General features: G+C 39.1%; 1 long non-coding RNA gene across 1 annotated transcript in view; it reads right to left on the bottom strand.

Moving 5' to 3' along the window:
* Positions 1-1,449: 1,449 nt before the first annotated feature.
* The window catches only part of LOC141571345 (uncharacterized), a 72,769-nt gene continuing 53,659 nt past the window's right edge, over positions 1,450-20,559 (bottom strand). Inside the window, exons 5-6 of the long non-coding RNA XR_012496107.1 lie at positions 10,329-10,490; positions 1,450-1,558 (exon numbers count right to left, since the gene is read on the bottom strand). This is a non-coding gene — a long non-coding RNA (uncharacterized LOC141571345). The remainder of the gene's footprint in view (positions 1,559-10,328; positions 10,491-20,559) is intronic.

The raw sequence follows: 20,559 nt of genomic DNA, 5'->3' as shown, positions 1-20,559 counted from the left end.
CTATTTTATTTATTCTTTTCGTGTAGCTAAATCTATCAGTTTCCATGGTGCTCCATGTTCACCATGGAAACTCTGACAAGCTCGTTATGCTTTAAGAGGGGAAAAAAAAAACACACCAAAAATCTGAGATTGGATAAATGCATTCCTTTTAAAATTGTGTTCTTCTGAGTAGGAAGCCTTGATGGATAGCAAATCATAATGAGCTCAATTTTCCTGTTCTTAAGTGAGAACGCCAGTTTACAAACCTATCAAAGGAGTACCCTTGCCTCTCTCCCCAAAATTATTTCATCTGTGTAGCAGTAGTCATGTCTGTGCATATCTCACCTCTGCATTTACTGGCAATAGAGAGATGGTTCAATCCTCATTTTGCCAATTTCTATGAGACTATAGTGCTAGTCCCTATCTATTTTTTTCTGTTTACTCATTCAACCAATACTTATTGGAAATGTATGATAGGCCCTATGCTAAACACATGGATATGACAATGTATGAAACAGATATTGTCCTGCCAATATGCAACTAACACTAGTCTTTCTTCTCTCTATCACCTCTGGGAGTAGGAATTAATAGTTTTCATAGTATTAGCATAACATGTTCTTACCATAATTGGAGAAGAGCATATTATCATATATATATATATTACAAATCACATTTTAAGTGATATAAATGTAGTAAAAGGCACTTAAGAGTAAAGTGACACACAATGATAAAAATGTAGAGGTATGTGACTTCTTTAACATTGTTTTAAAGAAATCAATTTTTTAAGTAGATTACCTTATTATTTTGTAAAATTTATGTGTTCATTTTTAAAGATTTGAATATTTTAAAACATTCTCAAATTCTCACAACCCAGATCTATCATCATCATTAGCACCCAGGAGGTTTTCTTAGAAAAGTTCAAATATAGAAAAGATAAAAGATAATAGCTAGAGGTTTGTAGAAGGAAAAGTAAGCTAGATAAAAGCTCCCTCTTTTTTTAGAATAGCAACTAAATTTGGAGAAATTTGGGAAAAGGCATATATTCTCCCTGAATTTTAATGAAGAAAGGAAAACTTTAAAACAAGAGGATTCAGTTTCAACTTGAACTCGGTTTTACGGCAGGCAGGTGCAGGAAGATTGTTTTTTCCTGGCTGAAAAGCTTTTAGTACCATGTAAGTAGCTGTCGCCATCACCTACTCACGCCACTGATCCTTACAATCACGCAGCACCTTTGCAGGGCTTAGTCTGTGCCTCTTTCCTACCATGACAGCAAGCTCAAAGCAAATACTATTGACCTGGTGTTACTTTATCTACATTTCTGCCCTAACATGGGTTCTAAAGATATCCTATGCTTAATATCAAAGGATAGGCACTAGATAAAATCAATATCTCTGGGTTCCTATTCCAGCTCAGCACCAGCCAACGATGCCTTGGGAAAGTCATTCCACCTACCTGGACCTTGGTTTCTCCATCTGTAAAATGGGAGGTCGCATACTATCACTGGTTCCATACTACTTTAGTCTTCAAAACTCATTTTCTTATTTCTCCTGCTCAGATCTTAAGTTATAAGGCATTTTACCTATAAAGAAGATAGTAAGATAGAGGCTCAATATAAGTTGCTGTTGAATGCATTATTTCCCCATTTTCACTCATTAAAGACCAATTTAACTACCAATTGGAGCTTCTGATCAGTATGAACCAACTAGTATCATCATGTTGAATGAACATAATTCAAACCAAAAGCAGACCTAACATTTTACTTAGCTCATGAAATCTATCTAATGTGGGGCAAGTGTTAGAAATAGCTTAAGAAACATAGTTTTGAATTTGTGGAACAGTCCTACTATGTATCTTGGGACCCCAGGTTGATAACACCCGAGGTAGAGTAAAGAATCATTGACATAATTTCACACATTTTTAGAACTAGTTGTCAATTTTTCTGCCTTGAACCAGAACAGTTTACTTTACATATACCCAACATGTCCCATTGACAACTGAGACCTAGAGAATGAAATGAATCCTGTTTAGGTGCTAATTCTTGAGACCACGGGGAAGGGTTGGTTTTCCTTAAAAGTGTCTGGCCACAGCTCCAGTGGCTTGAGCTGACAGTTCCAAAGTTGGGAAGATGCTCAGCTCAGCTGACATTGTGATAGGCTATATACTAAGAGCTGTTGCGTGCATATGGAGTCCATGCTCCTAGAAGCCAGGCCAAATTTGGGCTTCTACCCTAGTAGAAAGCCAGTTATTATCATCCTTAGAGAAGCTTCACAATTAGTGCCCCTTTGGATAAGTATATACTTCATATGGAAATTAAATACTAAACTGAAAATCAAGTTAAATCCCACAAAAAAATGATGTTTTTAGAGAAAACAAAAGAGTTCTGAGGAATTCTTACAGTCTTATTTGAATATGTAAAACTAAACTTCTTGGGGAAAGTATAAATAAATGTCAAAAATTCCTTCTTCTCTGCATATTTCTAAAGGGATGATTTTTAATATTGTGTATATATAAAGGAACTTACCATTTATGGAAGACTCTTTCATATGAAAAGCAAAAGACACTAATTATATTTGTGACAAAAATCTAGCCCAAATGGGAAAGAAAAAAATGTCTAAGAGATGCAATTTTTGTCATTGCTTTTATAAATTTGGTTTGGGTTTTCAGAATTCTTGGTGTAATGGCACCTAATAGGAGCTCAGTAAATAGTAGGTGAATTAATGTTATATTATATACTCTAACACCCCAGTTCAGACTTGTTCATCCCCTCCCCCAGGATTAAAATTGCCATAGTGTCCATTATACTATAATATGCTATGAAATGAAGAAAATCTAGTTTGAGTTTGGGGCATGTGTAAGGAAAGGCTATAAGTTGAAAGTGGCAGAAAACCAGCCCAAACTCCTCAAGCCAAAGGAGAATATACTGCCTCACATAACCAAGAAACCCAAGGTCACAGTGGCTTCTGGCACAGCTTGGTTGCAGGTTCAATCAATGTCTACAGCCAATTGCTTGCTCGCTCGCTCTCTCTCTCTCTCTCTCTCTCTTTAGTTTCAGGTGTGATCATTTCTATTGGTCAAATTTTTATCTGTTAACCTTAAGGTAAAGTGCGGGAAAAAGGGATGGTAGGCCTTCTTCGTATTTTTAGATATTCCTGGGTGTGTTAGGATATGTTTACGAGCATAGTTAGACTATGCTCATAGAAACAATCTATGATGAAATTCATGGAAAGATGCAATGATATTAATGTTTCCTAAGATATAATGAAAGCTATGTAAATTTTTCCCCATCCCCAATCAATTAAATATAGTTGATTTTGTTATTGTTGTGGCTTAATATGCTGGGTAGGTTACCACTTCCCACCCTTGCCCAATCCCCTACCCTCTTACTCATTTAGTCAGCAAACATTGAGCATCTACTATGTTCCAGACATTCGGATAGACCCTGGGAATGAAAAGATTAAAAAGACATGGTTCTTACCCTTAAGAAGCTCACAAGATAATGGTGGAAACAGACAGGAACACAGGTTAACTATGATAAACCATGTATAGGCCTGTCCCTTCTCCCCTTCACCCTTGCAAACCCGCCCACCTACCATGAAGCTCTGTGAGGACTGGGTCTATCTCCTCTGCCACTGGAGCCACAGGGCTTAAAACAGCATCTGACATGTTGTCGATGCTCAATAGATGTTCGTTAGATGCATTAAGTACAATGGTAAAGGGATGTGTGAGATATACGTAAATATTTAAGAAACTTCTCTTAAAAAACAAATAAAAGAAACTTCTTGATTCCTGTCTCAGAAGAGTAGATATACACTGAGAGAAGTGAGTCTGGAGCAGTGATTCTCAACCAACAGTGGTCTTCTCCTTAGGGAACATTTGTCAATCTCTGAGGACATTTTGGGTTGTCACAGTTAGGGGGTGCTACTAGGGTATAGTGGGTAGAGCCCGGGGATGCTGCTAAACATCCCACAATGCACAGGACAGCTGCCCACAACAAATAATTATCCAGTTCAACATGTGAGTAGTGCTGTGGTTAAAAAAATCTTTGTCTAGGGTAAAAGCCTCAACTACAGGTTCTTAAATATCCAGTGATCTTTGAGCTACTAGAAACATCATGAAGTCTTGAGGAATGATGGAGTTGAAAATGATCTTAAAGTTCCAAAGGATCTTAAATTTGACTCCAATCCTCCAAAAATTCAGTGTCAATTTTCCTGGGCAGAGAACTCAGTTCTTCGAGCAACAGCTACTGCCCTTGTTAGTTTTAATGTTTATATTGGACATTATTAGGTTGGTGCAAAAGTAATTGCAGCTTAAAAGGTTAAAAATAATTGCAAAAATCGCAGTTACTTTTGCACCAACTTAATACCATGTTTTCCCGAAAATATGACCTAGCTGGACAATCATCTCTAATGCGTCTTTTGGAACAAAAATTAATATAAGACATGGTATTATATTGTATTGTATTGTATTGTATTGTATTGTATTGTATTGTGTCATACTATATATTGTATCGTATCGTATCATATTGTATTATGTCATGTCATATCATATCATATCACATCACATTACATTACATTATATTATATTATATGACCCAGTCTTATGTTATAGTAAAATAAGACCAGGTCTTATATTAATTTTTTCTCCAAAAGATGTATTAGAGCTGATTGTCTGGCTAGGTCTTATTTTTGTGGAAACATAGTATATTGAGCTGGAAGTTACATTTCAAAATGTAACACAATTTGTAATTTGTCCTAGTTTGACTTTCTTGAGCAAGAAAGAAGAAATCAGTACTGTCTCTCACAAGTCAGCCCTCCAGGATATGAAAATGGTGGTGATTGTCCTAAGTTTTATTTTTTTCCCCATCACATTCATCATCCCACTAGTCTTCAAGGCAGCTGAAAGAGTGTATTAAAAAATATTGGATGTAAGGGCAGCTGGATGGCTCAGTCAGTTAGAGCATGAGCTCTGAACAACAGGGTTGCCCGTTTGATTCCCACATGGGCCAGTGAGCTGCGCCCTCCACAACTAGATTGAAGGACAATGACTTGGAGCTGATGGGCCCTGGAGAAACACCCTGTTCCCTAGTATTCCCCAATAAAAGTTTATATATATATATATATGATGTGAGCAACTGTTGGAATGTGAGACATTTTTAGATGGTTCGGGAGATGATTTCAGCTATCTCACAGACACTGCCTTAAACAGCATTGAGTTATATATAATCATAGTGTGAAAATTACTTCTTCTTGTCAATTTTTCTTCAGTCAAGAGACCTCAGTTTAGTACTAAAAGGTTTGGTTAGCTCACTAATTTCCTTTTTCAACAAAGAGAGAGGAGACCTCAGAGTTAGAAACATCTGCAGGCAATAGTATCTAGCTAGAATTCACAACATTATTTTGTTTATAATGTGTTTATATTTATGGTTTCTTCCTGTTTATGGCAAGGAGAGTTGATTTCTCTTTTAGAGATTTGGCATAGTTGGTTTCTCGTTTACAGGTTTGTATACAGTTTTCTAGTTAAATCACTGAGTTTAACTTTTAACAAGTAAGATTTTTAAAAAAGTGAGTTACAATACAGATTGGGCAAAATCAATATGGGTGCCATGTGTAATATCTGAAGTCGGGGTAAAAATAGCAAACTATGGTCATAGAATCAAACAGATGAGTAGCCTGATCTTGATTCCACCACTTATTAGGTGATCTTAGGTGAGTTATTTAGCCCTTTAAACTTCAGTTTTCTTATATTAAATGCAGATGTGATAATACCTATTTCATCGACTTACTGTATTAATCGAGGCTATGTATGTAAAACATCTAGAAAACAGCAGATGCCTTATTAATGTTAATTCACTTCTCTATTCTACCTGCCTCCATTCATTTCCACACCCAGGTTGCTCCCTTTTGTGCCCTCTGGGAACCTGATGCAATAGTGTGGATATAATCTTTGGAGTTGTAGCAATCTGAGATTAAATCTCAACTTCACTGCAACCAACTTATTAACCTCTCTGAGGTTCAGTTGCTGCAATTTTCTTTAAAAGTGATTCACAGGGATGCTGTGAGATTTGAATGTCACCTAGCTCATAATCTGGTTCACAGGAGGGCCCCAAAATGTTGCCTCTGTAACCTCCCACTGCCTGATTAATATCTCATTTAAAGGAAGACACCTGCAAATGTTGTAATATTTTTAAAAATTACAACCAATGATGAAGACATTGAAACTTATCTTCCCTAATCTGAACAGAAAGCTTCTATTAATCCATTAGCAGCTATATCATGTTATATAGACATACTGTAGTTTTAAATCTTTTGTAGCCTGTTATTAGTATCAATCCCATACCAATGTAAATGACTCCCTAAACCTAAATCCAAAGATTTACGTTATTCTTAATGATGATCAACTTGTTAGTTTTTAATTCAATGTGTCATTTATTTCTCAGTCTTATGCTAGTCACAGATTTGTTATGTGGTAAACAAATCAATGACCTAAGGCATTGTTAAAAGAGAGGGATAGGTCATGGGCAAAGACAGCTTTACTCCCGCTTGACCTTCACTATGCTAGTCAGTACATTTTAATCTAGGGCTTCAATCAGCTCTGAAATTCTCCCTACGACACTGTCATTTACAGGATATTTCTACTACTCTTCCTCAAAGATTTTATAAACTAAAAATTGTCTGATGCCTTGCCGAAGTTAAGATATATCACACATTCTGTTATCATTTTTATTGCTTAAAAATGGAGTATTTCCCCTCAAATAGTAAAAATGTATTGTTTCTATGAAAAACTATTATAGTAATCTTCATTTCAGTCTTGTGGGCCTCTCAATAATAGCTTTTATAATGCACAGCCACACATTAAATGGGGCTTGATGAGGAGAGGGGTACTAGTTTATTCATCCTTCCCACCCCATCCTTCCCACACCATCCTCAGGGTAGAAGATATGAGAGCAAAGTGATGAAGGGCCCAAGGTTCAAAATCAGACAAAACTGGATCGGAGTACTGAATCTATCACTTAAGACTATGCAATTTTGTGTTTTTGGTTTCATCTGAAATCTGACTTTCTCAAAATAGAAATACAAATACCCACTCTCAGTTTCAGTATTAGAATCAAGTGAAATAATATGCATATCATTCTCAGCAAAGTAGTTAGAATATAGAAGGTACTCAACTATCACTGCTATTTTTATTATTTGAGCATATGGTTTCTTTTGTCGATTGAAATTGAAAACTCAAAGGAAAAAGAAAAAGGCTATGATGTCCAGGACTATACATTAATTCTTCCTTAGGTAAAAATGTATTTATTCAAAAGAGGACGTGAAAATGGTTCGATCTTGCCAACGAATAGCTAATTGTGCATACTGATGTTTTTGGGGTTTTTTTGTTATTGTTTTTAAAGTGGAACGGAAACTCTCTAGTCTTCTCTAAACAGTAGACTCTTGTGGTTTCAAGGAAGTATCACTCAACAGGGAAGTAACCAACAAGAAACCCACATGACTGCACATCACAGGCAGATGTGATCCGGTCAACCACCTTCTTTCCCAGCAGCACAGCTAGTCAGCTGGGATGACCTCAGCTCTATAATAGTAGCACCAGGATTGCTACCAGGCAAAAGTGTCAAGTGGAAGCTCCTCTGCTCTTGATATAGCTCACTCATATTAATTCAGTTCCATGTATTCTTTTGTAGCCAACTTCTTTTCCAGATTTTGAAGCAGGACTTATGCATGCATACAAACTCATAATAAAAACCAAGTGCCTCCCTAGAGCACAATATGTTTTATGCAGTCTTCAGAAATATAAATGGGGGCCTCACGGTCAGCCACAGAGGAAAGCAGGGCTAGCACAGCACTTGGCATTATACAGATGAAGGAATTGAGATAAACAAACATTAAATGCCATGTCCAAGATGATAGCGCTGGCTCTCTAAGATCCTCAAATGTTAGGCAGTTAGTTCAAGGCTCTTTCCATCACCCTATGTGGTCTTTGATTTGAGCAAACTATTTCAGCACCAAACTAGTGTTTATCCCTATTTGCCCAGCCCCTTCCCTTTCCTCTCCATTTATTCCAATAATTTCCATTCTTTAGGCAAGGAATAAAGAGAATCTGATTGGTTCTTTAGACAAGGAATAAAGAGAATCTGATTGTTTTTTTAGACAAGGAATAAAGAGAATCTGATTGGTTCCTATGTGCTAAAGGAGAAACACAGGGAGAGTTCAATGTGTCACACACAGGACCAGAATGCTAAACATTGAATTAAACTTGATGATAACACACTCTGGTGATTGCTCCGATTCCAATATTGGGATTGGGATTAGCTTCACAACAGACTCCCCAGCTATGACTTGAACCTTGTATTAAAGCAGCACTGTATTATACAGAGTGACTACGTTGGACCCCAATCATTAAGTTATGGCAGTGTTGTATTGCAGTGGAATTTCCATCATTGTTTGGGAGAATAATCCTAGGAAGCCAGCATAAGAAGAAATGAGGGAACTTTCCTAATTCTCCTTCAGTTGTAACCAAGAGTGAACACCTATTCTGCCCATGATAAATTAGGATGCTGGAAGGCTATGGAGTTGAAAAACAAGTGACTAGGGAATAATTTCCATGTGGGTGAAGGGTATTGGCTAATCTAAAAGCAAGCATTCTCAGCAACACGTTCCCAAAGAACAATGTTCATATACATAAGGGATGTCTAAGTAGTATCCGAACTACACACATTGCTGATTTTTAAAATAGAAAAGAATTTTTGAAAAATAGCTGAAATACTGGAACCAGCAAATCAATAGATAATATAGATTGAGGCAAAAAACAAAACAAACAAACAATCAAACAAACAAAACTCAGAGATTTCTACCCAAACAAAAATTACTTCTTGTTATCAGAGAAGCATAGTTCCCCTGAAATAGATTATCACGCAGCTGCCTCCTTTTCTTCCTTGTTTACACTTTGTCCTTGGGAATGATGGGCCCCTTCTTATAGTCAGGTACAAATATCCAGGGCCGCCCCACATAATGGGGTCTTGTAAGCCAGAGCCACAAATCTAGATTAGGTCAGATACAGTGCTGTTCTGGTTGGGGGTGGGTGGAGGGAGGTGAGGGGACTCCAGGGACAGTAACTACTTGGGTCCAGTGGACCATCAATGGCCTGGGAAGTCTCTTGGTCTGTCTGGACTACTGGGTCCCTATGGAACATTCTAGGAGTAGTATTATTGACACTAACCTGCATCCTCTTGATTGATCTGGAGATCTACAGAATGATAAAGCAATAATATAAATAGACTGAGATTGCTACACATGTCATTTACTATTAAATTGGACAAGAGAAAAGAGGAGCCAAACACGTTCTTTCCTTTCTCTGTCGTGTAAAGCTGTCACAGCAATGCTGTCATTTTTACCTCACTTAATATGGGTCACTGTTTTTTCCATAATTCTAGGAGCCATCCTACCCCATGCTCACACCTCTTGGGTCCTTGCCAGAGTATTATTACATCCTGTATTGTGGAAGAGTGCTAGCATTTTGGGAAACTCTCTTGTCTCCAAATTTATCTTCTACCCACCTTACTCGGGCACCCTTAGAATCAAGCCCCATGTATATTCTCCCAGTGGGCTGGTCTTGAAATTGGACTAGAGGAGGTATAGTTCTTTTCCTTCCTTAGCAGTCCCAGCAGGCCCTCAGCAGAGTGATTTTGTTACTTAACCCCAGTTTTTGACCTGGTGGTTGGGATGGGAGATGGGGGAGATCCCAGGAAGGGAGCATAATGTCTTCCAGAGGAGAGGACTCTGCATTAAATTCAAGTATGACGTGTGTGTGTGTGTGTGTGTGTGTGTATCTAGCCCTTACTAGAAAGGAGTAATGGATCATTTGTGCAAGCTCAGAGCGTTCAGAGTAATCTGGAGATTCAAGATTCTTGGGGGGGAATCAACGCAGATGTACCCATACTTTGTGTCAGGAGCTTACTTGCCCAATTTTGACATAGCAGACCTACCTCAGCTACTCTTACAATTAATCCTGGCCTTGGTCCTCACAGTTGAACCCCTTCCCCTCCCAATTTAAGAAATGAAAGCCTCTTTGTATGTTTCCAGGCAGGCCCTCTGGCTTTCACACTTCGCATTTATTTTCTGATTAATCAATCTTAGCTTTTTGCGACCTTTTCCCTGGGCATCAGTGGAGCTTAACAGCAGCCAGCCAATTCCCAGTCCTCATGATTACGATTTGCCTCTTCCTTCTCAAACACCTGATACCTTGCACCATCCAGTACATCCTCTTCTGTTGATATACAGTTTATCCCAGGTCACAGCTGGTGGAAGTCTTAACAGTTGCATGGCCGCCAGGGCTATGTGTGTTCCACTTACCAGTGACAGCATTCTCATGGGCAGCCAGGAGAGGTGACCCACTTCAAAGTCCCATCTCAGCATCTGTGCTGGTGGATCACTCCCCGCACCTACTGTCACAGGCTGGGATCACCAGATGCAGACCTTGAGAAGGAGCTTAGTGGGTGCTCTTGGGATCAACACCTGTGGAAGGAAGCAGAATTACGCATAGGAAAGGCTGAATTTTCGTGGTCCGTGGGGAGCTCTAGTGCTGAGATGGCTCCTCACACAGACCAGGTCTTTATACCTCCCAGAATAAGAAATCATTAGATGAGGGCTACCCCAGGAAACAGTTACAACCTGAGGTGAAGTTTTCTTCTAATGCAGCCAAAGACAGATAGCTGAGTGCTATGTTTTGACAACTGGGGAAATAATCCTCATTCTGAAGAGGGATCAGGGTAGCACATCACAGCATCCACCAAAAACACAGCATCTCATTTAATCATTATAAAAGCATGCTTCAGTTTTTATAATTATTGACATGTTATTCGTAAGGAAATGGAACCATGGAAGTTATCCAGCAATCATCTCAAGGACACACAGCTTTGGAGGCCACACCATCTCTGAAACAGCTACCTAATTCTACTTAATTCACCTTTGTAACATGAAAGCAGGCATAGAGAATACTTAAATGAATGAGCATGGCTGTGTTTCAATAAAATTTTATTTACAAAAATAGGTGGTGGGTTGGATTTGGCTCACAGGTTATAACCTGTGAGTTTTAGGGGTACAACTAGAGCTAGACCTTGAAAAATAAGTAAGCTTTATATAGGGTACTACAGGAAAGACATTGCAGTAAAGGGGACAGGTATGGCATGGTAGGAATGGCAAGTAGGTGGCAAAGCTCCAGCACAGGGCTCATGAAGCCAGGGATACAGTGGGATGGGGTTATTGCTTAAGGCCATGGCCATGAGTGGGGATGGGAGGTGAGGACGATGACAGATAGAAAAATTGGAAACCTCTGAGTGTTTATCCAGGCACTTTTATCTGCCTGGAACATTTCTACCACATCCTCTGCCTACTTTAACTCTACTGACCCTTCACAACCCAGCTCAAGCAAGGTCCTTTTGCACAGTAAAGCCTTCAAGGACCCTCCCCCAGCCTCAGGCTGCATTGGGTGCTGTCATGCAGGAGACCCTGCTCGCTGCGCCATTTGTCGTGCAGGGTGTCATGCAGAGTCTCTGGTCCCGCTCCCCACATAAGAACGCAGGACATGGTGAGGCCAAAAAGGAACACCCACAAAACCATAGGTAGGGGAGTCATACCACTATATTCTCGCTGGCGGATAGGTTGGAGACACAGGAAGCAGGAGCCACACTGTCCACAATCCACCGTGCTAACAGCAATCTGCGCTTGCTAGCTCAGCCGCCATCTTCTTGCTAGCCCCCATTTTCTGCTAGCATAGCCACAGCAGTTATACTAGTGGCCAATGGCTCACTGGTTACGGCTGACGGCCAACTAGCCACAGCTGATGGCCATTCAATCACAGTTTATGGCCATTTACTACCTGAGCCAGCATCTTTCTATGTGAGGCCGAGAGCCTGGAAACTACTTTCTGGGGCTCTGCCCCCACAGTGCCTACCTTGTTATTCCCACACCTGATTATCTGCTCACATTTATGTTTGTCTCACTATACCCATGGTTTTCAATGTCAGCTGTACATTTGGAAGTGGAGCTTGGGCACTCACCTACTTTAAAAGCTCTCCCATGATTCTCAACTGCAGCCAGGATTGAGAATCACTGCAGTTGAGAATCACTGCACTATACTGTGAGTTCCTCCAGGACAAATATCTCCTCTAACTTCTCTTTTATCTCTATATAGTAGATGCTCAATAAATGATGATGAATTAGGGAATGAATGGAGGCTGAAGAATGACAAGATGAGGAGTTTAGACTCAATGTGTGGAGACAATTTCAGAAAACCGTTCAGCCAGATAAGACTTATTAATACCAGCAGCAGCTTTTGTTATATGGCAGTAAGTTTGGATGAATCAGCACTTCCTTTTTTTTTTCTAATTCGTACTTTCTTATTCACCACTCAAAGTCCAATTCATTAATCACCTTCTCTGGAAAGCCTTTCTTGACCAATAGAATTATGTTTGTCTATTTATTATCACCGTGCCTATCACCCTTCTATCATTGGGTATAATTAGAAGTACTATAAATTGCTTAAGTGAAGGTCTCCTCTATTGGATTCTGGCTTTTTGAGGGAAGGGATCATGTGCTATTCATCCTTGTGTCCTTTGGGTTAGGGCCAGTGCATATCTCAGCACTGGTGCTCAATAAATGTAGAATGAAACAAAATGAGATTGCTACTGTGGATGTAAAAGGGGCCACATACTAAACCTGACAAGCTCAGGGGAGGCTTGCATGGTGGACCCTATAAACTTGGAGACTGAAAGTAACCATGTAGGATGGTCTGAATATAAAATTCTTTTTTTTTAACTTTTATTTATTTTAAGAGTATTTTTCCAGGACCCATCAGCTCCAAGTCAAGTAGTTGTTTCAATCTAGTTGTGGAGGGCGCAGCTCACAGTGGCCCATGTGGGGATCGAACTGCCAACCTTGTTGTTAAGAGTCCCGCGATCTAACCAACTGAGCTAACTAGCCACCCCTGAACACAAAATTCTTAACTGAAAGCAAGTCATGGTGGGTAATCATGTCCTAAATCTCCAGCTTCCTTGACAAAGTTAATCTTTACCCTAAGTGACCCTGTCTATTGTCTTTCTGCACCTAAGATAACACACCTTTGAAATGTGGGAGTAATCTCCTTTCCTAGACCCTGGAGGGCACACCCACAGCACCAGAGCAAGAGATCACAAAACCCCTCATTGTTATCTTGTTCCCCGAATAATATCTCTATAGGCTGTACTGTCAATCACTAACTGTCCTGTACACACCATGTAAAAGAAGTACGTGTTTCTCCATTTTACTTTTGCATCCAGTCCCAGCGATTTCCCCACTTTGCTTTCTCCCACTCTCTTAATCTACCACCAATGGATTTCTTGTAACTCCCCCTTATGTCTCCACCTTTTATTCTAATGTATAAAATAAACTGCAAAACAGCCATTCTCCAGAGTATTTTCTCAATCCGTTGAGATTTTGCTTCCTGGCAACTGTTGTCAGTTTGGCTCAAACAAACTCAAAAACATTCTCTACAGGTTTGAATGTTTCTTACTTCTACACTACATTCTCCTAAGTATCCATTAACCATAATCTCCAGGTCATCATCTTCCCATGGCTCTGCTTTTTCCTCATGTAGTTGAGTGTTTTGTGTTTTACAAAGCTGATGTAGAAGTAATACAACAAAAATCTACCATAAAGCTTGGTATGAGAGCTGCTGACCAGTTCTAGAAAATTCCAGAAATGGAGATGTCCATCATGGTCCTCTCTGCACCCTATAACCTTCCACTGGGGCTCTACTTAGGTCCACTTGCCCTTACCAACGTATCATTCTCAAAACAGCACCCTTCCCCCCAATCCCCTCCCTCTCTCTCAAACCCAAATCCCTTTTTTCATTTGGTGCATTTCATCTGGGTGAAAGGAGAAAAATAAGCTGTACTTAATTGTGCAAAACACATCTGGGCTGAGAGTTAAGAAAAACAATGTAGACTTGCCTCTGCCTCTAATCAACGTGCCTCTTCAGCTCTAGGTCTCAGCTTTTCTTATGTCAAGTTCTTAATCATCATTTTCTATAAATCAAGCACTAGACCAAAAAATTATTCATTATTCAAATGAAAATTAGGTTAGATTTAAACCTCCTGGGAATATCTATTTTTTAAAAAAGAGGGGATCAAATATATAGTGATGGAAGGAGAATTGACTCTGGGTGGTGAACACACAATGGGATTTATAGATGATGTAATACAGAATTGTACACTTGAAATCTATGTAATTTTACTAACAATTGTCACCCCAATAAACTTTAAAAAAAAAAAAGAAAAGAAAAATTTCTTCTTTATGTAAATAAGCCATTAAAAGACATTGAAAGAGATTTGTAAGGGATTTGCAAACCCCCCAAGCACCCCTCCTGTTTTTGTTTGCTTTTTGTTTTGGTTTACTTTAACCTACCACCTTTATTCTCTCACTAGATGAATAAAAGAAAACTAGTTGGCATCTTATTTCAGAAAGACAGTCGTTTCCTAATGTGAATACAGAATCAGAATAAGGGCATTCTGTGTCTATGTGCTAATGGGGTTTGTTGTTTAACTTTTTCTTAGTGCCTGCTTACTGCAGTGTGCTGAGGGGAGGTGCTGGGAGGTCAGGGCAAACGTTTCTAGCATCCTCCAACAGTTTCCAGCACCACAAGTCATCTACAGGGCAGATTTACAGCGGAGAAAATGCTCTGGCTCAAGAATTTGCCTGGCCCATCTTGGTGGCAGCAAGAGGCATGGTCCTAGGATGATATAACCTGGGGCCTTTAAATATTCAACTCATTCTGCCCTGTTTTCATGCTTACCGAGCCACCCTCAGATTAACATTGAACTTCTAATATAGATGTCACTAGTAGCAGAGATTTCTGGGGGGTGGTTCCATTTCTCATTGTCAGTCAAATAGCCTAGTATCTTGATTTTTACATGGAGCCTGTTGTGAGCTGGGTGAGCATTAATCTGTGTCCCCATACCTGGGCAATTCTGGGGCCCTAGCAGTATCACATCTGTGGAGCTATAAGACAGAAGAACAGAGCATGGGATGTGAAAACATACTGCAGCAGATGCCGTGAGCCCTGTGTGGGTGCCACCAGGAATCTTCCTTCAGCGACTCCCTGACTTCATCCCACGTACCAACAAATCCTAACTTGGTCTGGAAGCAGAGGGGTGGTGATTAATGCTACCTGAGGACTGTGGACACAGCTGGAGGGTGCCCAAGGTTCTGGAGGTAAAGTGGAGAGAACAAACTCTGCGTGTGCCACAACCAACGTGCCAGGATGAGTGAAGCAGGCCGTGGAGACTCCAGCTGTCCCTGGTTTATTCTCTGACTTACTCATGAAAAGAGGCTGCTGGCCTACTCTGTTGAAAGCTTGCAGGATTTTTTAATCAGAATAAAAGCTAAAATTGGAGTAATTTTATTTTCTCTCTCGTTGCCAGGCAAGGACATATCTCAGACACCCTAAGGGAAGCTCCGGTGTGACCCCCATCTGATCTGAGAAGTGATTTGTATTGCTTTGACTGTACTGTTGTTTACTATTTTATTTTTATTACCATGTATTGCATTCTTGCATTCTAAAAATAAGCTAGGTGCTAAGCAAAAAAAAAATAAAAAAAAATAAAAAAAGCAGAATCAGGCTCAAGCCCTGACTATATAAAGATGCTGGCCGCCAGTCTGTCTCACAGGACTCCTATGACAGTTTAGAGCTGCCTTGAAAACTGGTAAAGAATTCCTACAAGGAGCTGTCAAAATCCTGATGCCAATAACTAATCCACTCTAATTATATCCATATTAAATTCTTATTATGATATTATATATTTCAGCATTGAAAAGTGAATAATAGCATTTATCTTCCATTGCTGCTGTGAAGATAATGAAATAAAAATGCCTAGTACATGGCAAGTGCTCAAAAATGATAGCAGTTGTTTTAAAATTATCATTATTACTGTTACAATTAGCACAGCGATTGCCAATGTAAAGCAATTTTTGCTATCCAACATACTCCCACTCTACCACATTCTACCATTTCAGTATTTGAACCCTTTATTTAAGAGGACACAGAATGGTGAATAAACATATTTGCCATTTTCCATTCACTTAGTTATAGAGCTAGCTCTGTAAATAAATACCAAGGATAATATGGTGGTAACAGGCAGGTACAGGAGCAACCATACAGCTCTCATCTATCTTACCTATTCATTTCTATGCCAGTTACGTTCATCTCCTAATACGAAATTATGTTCTATTTAAGCTCCTTCTCTTTGGGGATGTGGGTAACTGATAACAAAAATCCAGTAAGCCACCAAACAGGAAAATCTGGAAGTCTTTGGCTCTAATGAAACCAAGAAAAAGCAATGACATAACTGAGATAGGGTTCAAAATCTTCTCTAATAAATGGTTCACAGCCTCACATAGATATCAAAGTCCTCTCTAATAAAGGAGTTACAGTCACACATTGATAAGAAAAAGAACAAATAGGCCAAAACTAAAAGATAAACAAACACATAAAAACTGAACGCGGAAAACCAACTAACCCCTTTTGGAGGAAATGATTCCCAAAGTCATCAGTCAATAGTGACAATACCTTATTTTTTCATAGAACAATAGTAGAGCTTACAAGGCCCTGTCTCATACACCATTACACTTGAGCCTCACAAAGAAGGCAGATAACCTGAGAGAATGTCCAAGGACTAGCCTGAAAGGAAAGAAGCAACTAAACAGACAGACGTATTGCAGATTCTCCCAAGAAAAATTTACTTTCATACCAATTTTTGTTTTTCATTTCGGAAGAGATTTCTTTTCCCATCTACCAATTTAAATTAAAAAAACACACACAAAAAACTGGTTTTGATTCAACCTGGTTCAAACGCTTATTTAAAAAAAAAAAAAGGATATCATTTCTACTCCACTGCAAGTTAAGCAACCCATTAAATATAACGAGTGTCATGCAGTTTTTAAAAGATCAGGCTAAGTCAGACATAACTAAATGGAAATTTAGGATACAACAGATTTCCCAATGAACTTGAACCATGCACATAGCCAGTTTGAATTATTAGGGTCACAGAGAATTTTTTATTCTGGGGCTTATACTAGGAATGACTTTGTCTGCTCTCCTTGAACTGATCTATCACCGGTTGGCAGTTTGCTCAATGAGAGACCCAAATACTCCCATTAAAAATCAGGCAGTTATAGCACAAACTTGAAATAGGGGGAAAGAAACTAACCAGTTCCTCAATATGCTTTAACAATTCTTTGTAAACCTTTCTAACTTGTTCTAACCGCGTAAGCAGGTGTGGTTAGACCTAAGGTATAGATGCTAGTTGCCTGTCACTACTGGCCATAATCACTACTCAACACCTGGAAAGTTTGTGGGTCACCGACATTTATTAGACAGCCAGCACAACATCTGGAGTATGGCAGGTTCTCAAAAAATATTTGTCGAATGAATGAATAGATGGATGAGCAAACTAGGTACTGAGGAGCCCAATAAAGGAAATACCACTTCTTCCAGCCAGGTTATCAAAATCCGGTAAACCAGAGTCAGAATACTCTAAAGCCCCTGCTTTCATTTAAAAACATTCCTGAACCTGCCTTATACTTTCCTAATTCATTGAAAAGCCATATCCAATTTTTTTTTCTCCTCTAAGTAACTGTTGAGGATCAGAACTTTGGGTAAAATGGGAACAAAGTTAGAAGTTTCTAGGGTCTAGGAAACATAGAATACAGTCCATTCAATCTAAGAAGCCAGAGAAACCTAAATGTTCTCAGTCTAAAACATTACTCACCCTGAGATATCTCTCTCACCTTCACCCCAAGCTACCCTACTGTTCATAATTCCACTATCAACCTGCTGGTAAACTTTGTTGTTGAATGTGTGGATAAACATCCATATCACTGTATCACAAATTTATTATTCTGATAACAGTATGTCATATAATTGGTCTCTTTTGTAATTCTAAGTATTTTACTTTATGCATATAAAATATTACTTTAAGAAGGAGTCTTTAGGCTTCTCTAGGGTGCTGAAAGGATTTATGGAACAAAAACCATTAGGAACCACTGCTTGAAAGGTAAGACCCTAATTTACATACTTCATTTCCACGCTCATCTAATTGGCAGAACTGAGTCACATGGTCACACCTTGTTGCAAAGGAGACTGATAAGTGTAGTCTTTATCTAGGTCAGTGCCATTAGTGATGAGTCCTTTGAGTCCTCTCTTTCAAATTATCCAGAATTGAAACATAAAATATCAGACAGCACTAAAAATAGTTTTCATTTTTTCTAAAGAAGACAATGACTATTTTATTATATTAGAGGTTAAAACCCTGCTCATCAGCAGTTTCCAAATAAGATTCATCATCAGAATCAGCTGAGAGCTTTAAAATATACATATTCTTGGCTCCCATCACCAGAGGTTCTGATTCAGTCAGTCTGGGGAGAAACCCACAGACATATATTATAAACGTTCTGCAGTGATTCTGGCGACCACCAGATTTGAGAAACACTGCTCTTGGTTATTGCTCACTGAGTACTAATCTGCCTGAATGCAACAAGTCCTTTTTAGTGGATCATTACCTTAGTGGATCAACGACATAATTGGTTGTTACCTTGAATGATACCATTAATGAATAATAATTTTAAAATTCAGGGTTTTTTCCTTTTTTTAAATTTCAATCATCATCCCTTCCCCCTCCTCTTCCTCCTCTTCCTCCTCTCTCTCTCTCTCTCTCTCTCTCTCTCTCTCTGTCTCTCTCTCTCTCAGTTTCTTATCCATAATATATAGGGTAATAGAATGTTAAAATAAAGAACATAACATCATTTTTTCACTTAATGATGGAGTAGTAGGTGGCCTACATAATAATTATGAAAAATAACTAGCAATGGTATAGTAGTGTCTGTATTTGTACAAGACCTGTCTTTTGTTAAAAAGAGAAAAGTTATATACCTGTGTGTTTGTGCGTATACTCAGTAAGTGCAGGTGAGGTGAGGGAATGGAGGCTCAGAGAGATGAAAGCCCAGAGAGATACATGGTTCAAGGTGGTAATGCCCTGATTCAAGCTCAGGGGTCTAAGTCTAGATGGGATGCTCTCAGTACGTCACGATTCCACTCCCAGACCTGTGGAACATGTAAAGTCAGGTCCAAAGGTCAGGATAGAAACCTGGGCTCCCAATAGAAATGTCAGATTTATTAACAAATGTAAGTCAAGTCATGGAAGCGGATGAAATCCACAGGACAATATTTGTAATAAAAGTATTTGCATTTATAATAAAAAGAAGACAGATCTGAGGAATTTCAACACATAAAGAATAGAGAGGGGGAAAGAAAGCAACTTGCAACCCAAAAGATTAAGTAGGAGCAAAAGTAGCAAAGTGGGTGTTTTATGAAAGTCCATGGAAGACAATGTTTCAAGGAGACAGCTGCCAACAGAGTCAAAGGGTGCTACAAATCAAGTTATAAAGGTGACTCAAGATTCCTGGGCTTTAGAAATGAGAAGGTAATTGACGATGCTGCCCAGAGCAGTCTCAGAGACCTTCTGGGGCACGTGCCAAGCTGCAGTGGGTTGAGGTGTGAGAAGCGAAGTGGAGACAGCAAGTGAACACAAGTCTTTCAGGAAGTTTGTCTTTGATAGATTAGATGCAAGAAGGAGTTTTTCAGAGACAAACAAGGGCAGAAGAACAAACTAGTTAAGACATAATCTCGTAATCACACAGAGTTTGGTTTGCATCTCGACTTTGCCACAACGTACTGTATGCAGTGTGTTGGTTAGCATTTCCGAGCTGCTGGTTAGGATTTCTGAGCTTCAGTTCCCTCATCTTTATAATAGGGAAACAACATCAACCTTGAAAAGAGGTTGAAAAAACTAATAGATTTCAGTCTTTAGTTCCATGGAGACTAAATGCTTAGCAAATGGAAAGTGACATTTTATTACTGCTACTCATCTATTATTCAAGACAATATTGAAATGCCTATGATTGAAGAAACAGAAGATGTGGGAAAGGGGGCTAGTTTGTGGGATACAGTCCATGAGAAGGCAGGGGAAGATGAGACCCTAAGCACAGGGAGAGGAATTACCTATAGAAAAGAGAGTAGAGTGATGGGTGCTAAAGTTGGTAAGTTAGTAGGTTCAGTGGAAGAAAGTGGAGTCACTTTCTGCTTGGTGCCTTCTATTAGGTGGGTAATTGTGGTTTAAAAGGTTAAAAAAAAAATTGCAAAACCCGCAATTACTTTTGCACCAACCTAATATTTCCTGAATGAAGCAACTGCTGGGGTCATGTGTTAAGGGTCAGGTGGTGGAAGCATAACCTTGATAAAAGCAGAAAGAGCTTTAAATATCCACCATGGAGACGGCTGATAGACGTGGTGGGTCTTACAAAACATGTTAAAAAATTTGTAGCATGTCTTAACGGACAGTGAGTTTACTCCCAGTATTATGTGCATCAAAAGGCTCATGTTAAAAATGCCATGTTTTATATTTACTGCATCATTTGATTTGTTTCTCACCTACAATGATATGGATTGATCAAAAGCGCCAAAGGACCCCACTACTTCTAAACAGCCTCTACA

The sequence above is a fragment of the Rhinolophus sinicus genome, linkage group LG04 (genome assembly GCF_036562045.2).
Source record: "Rhinolophus sinicus isolate RSC01 linkage group LG04, ASM3656204v1, whole genome shotgun sequence".
Taxonomy (NCBI): domain Eukaryota; kingdom Metazoa; phylum Chordata; class Mammalia; order Chiroptera; family Rhinolophidae; genus Rhinolophus; species Rhinolophus sinicus.
Note: the sequence above shows the minus strand (reverse complement) of the source record. Positions and strands in the feature narration are given on the sequence as shown.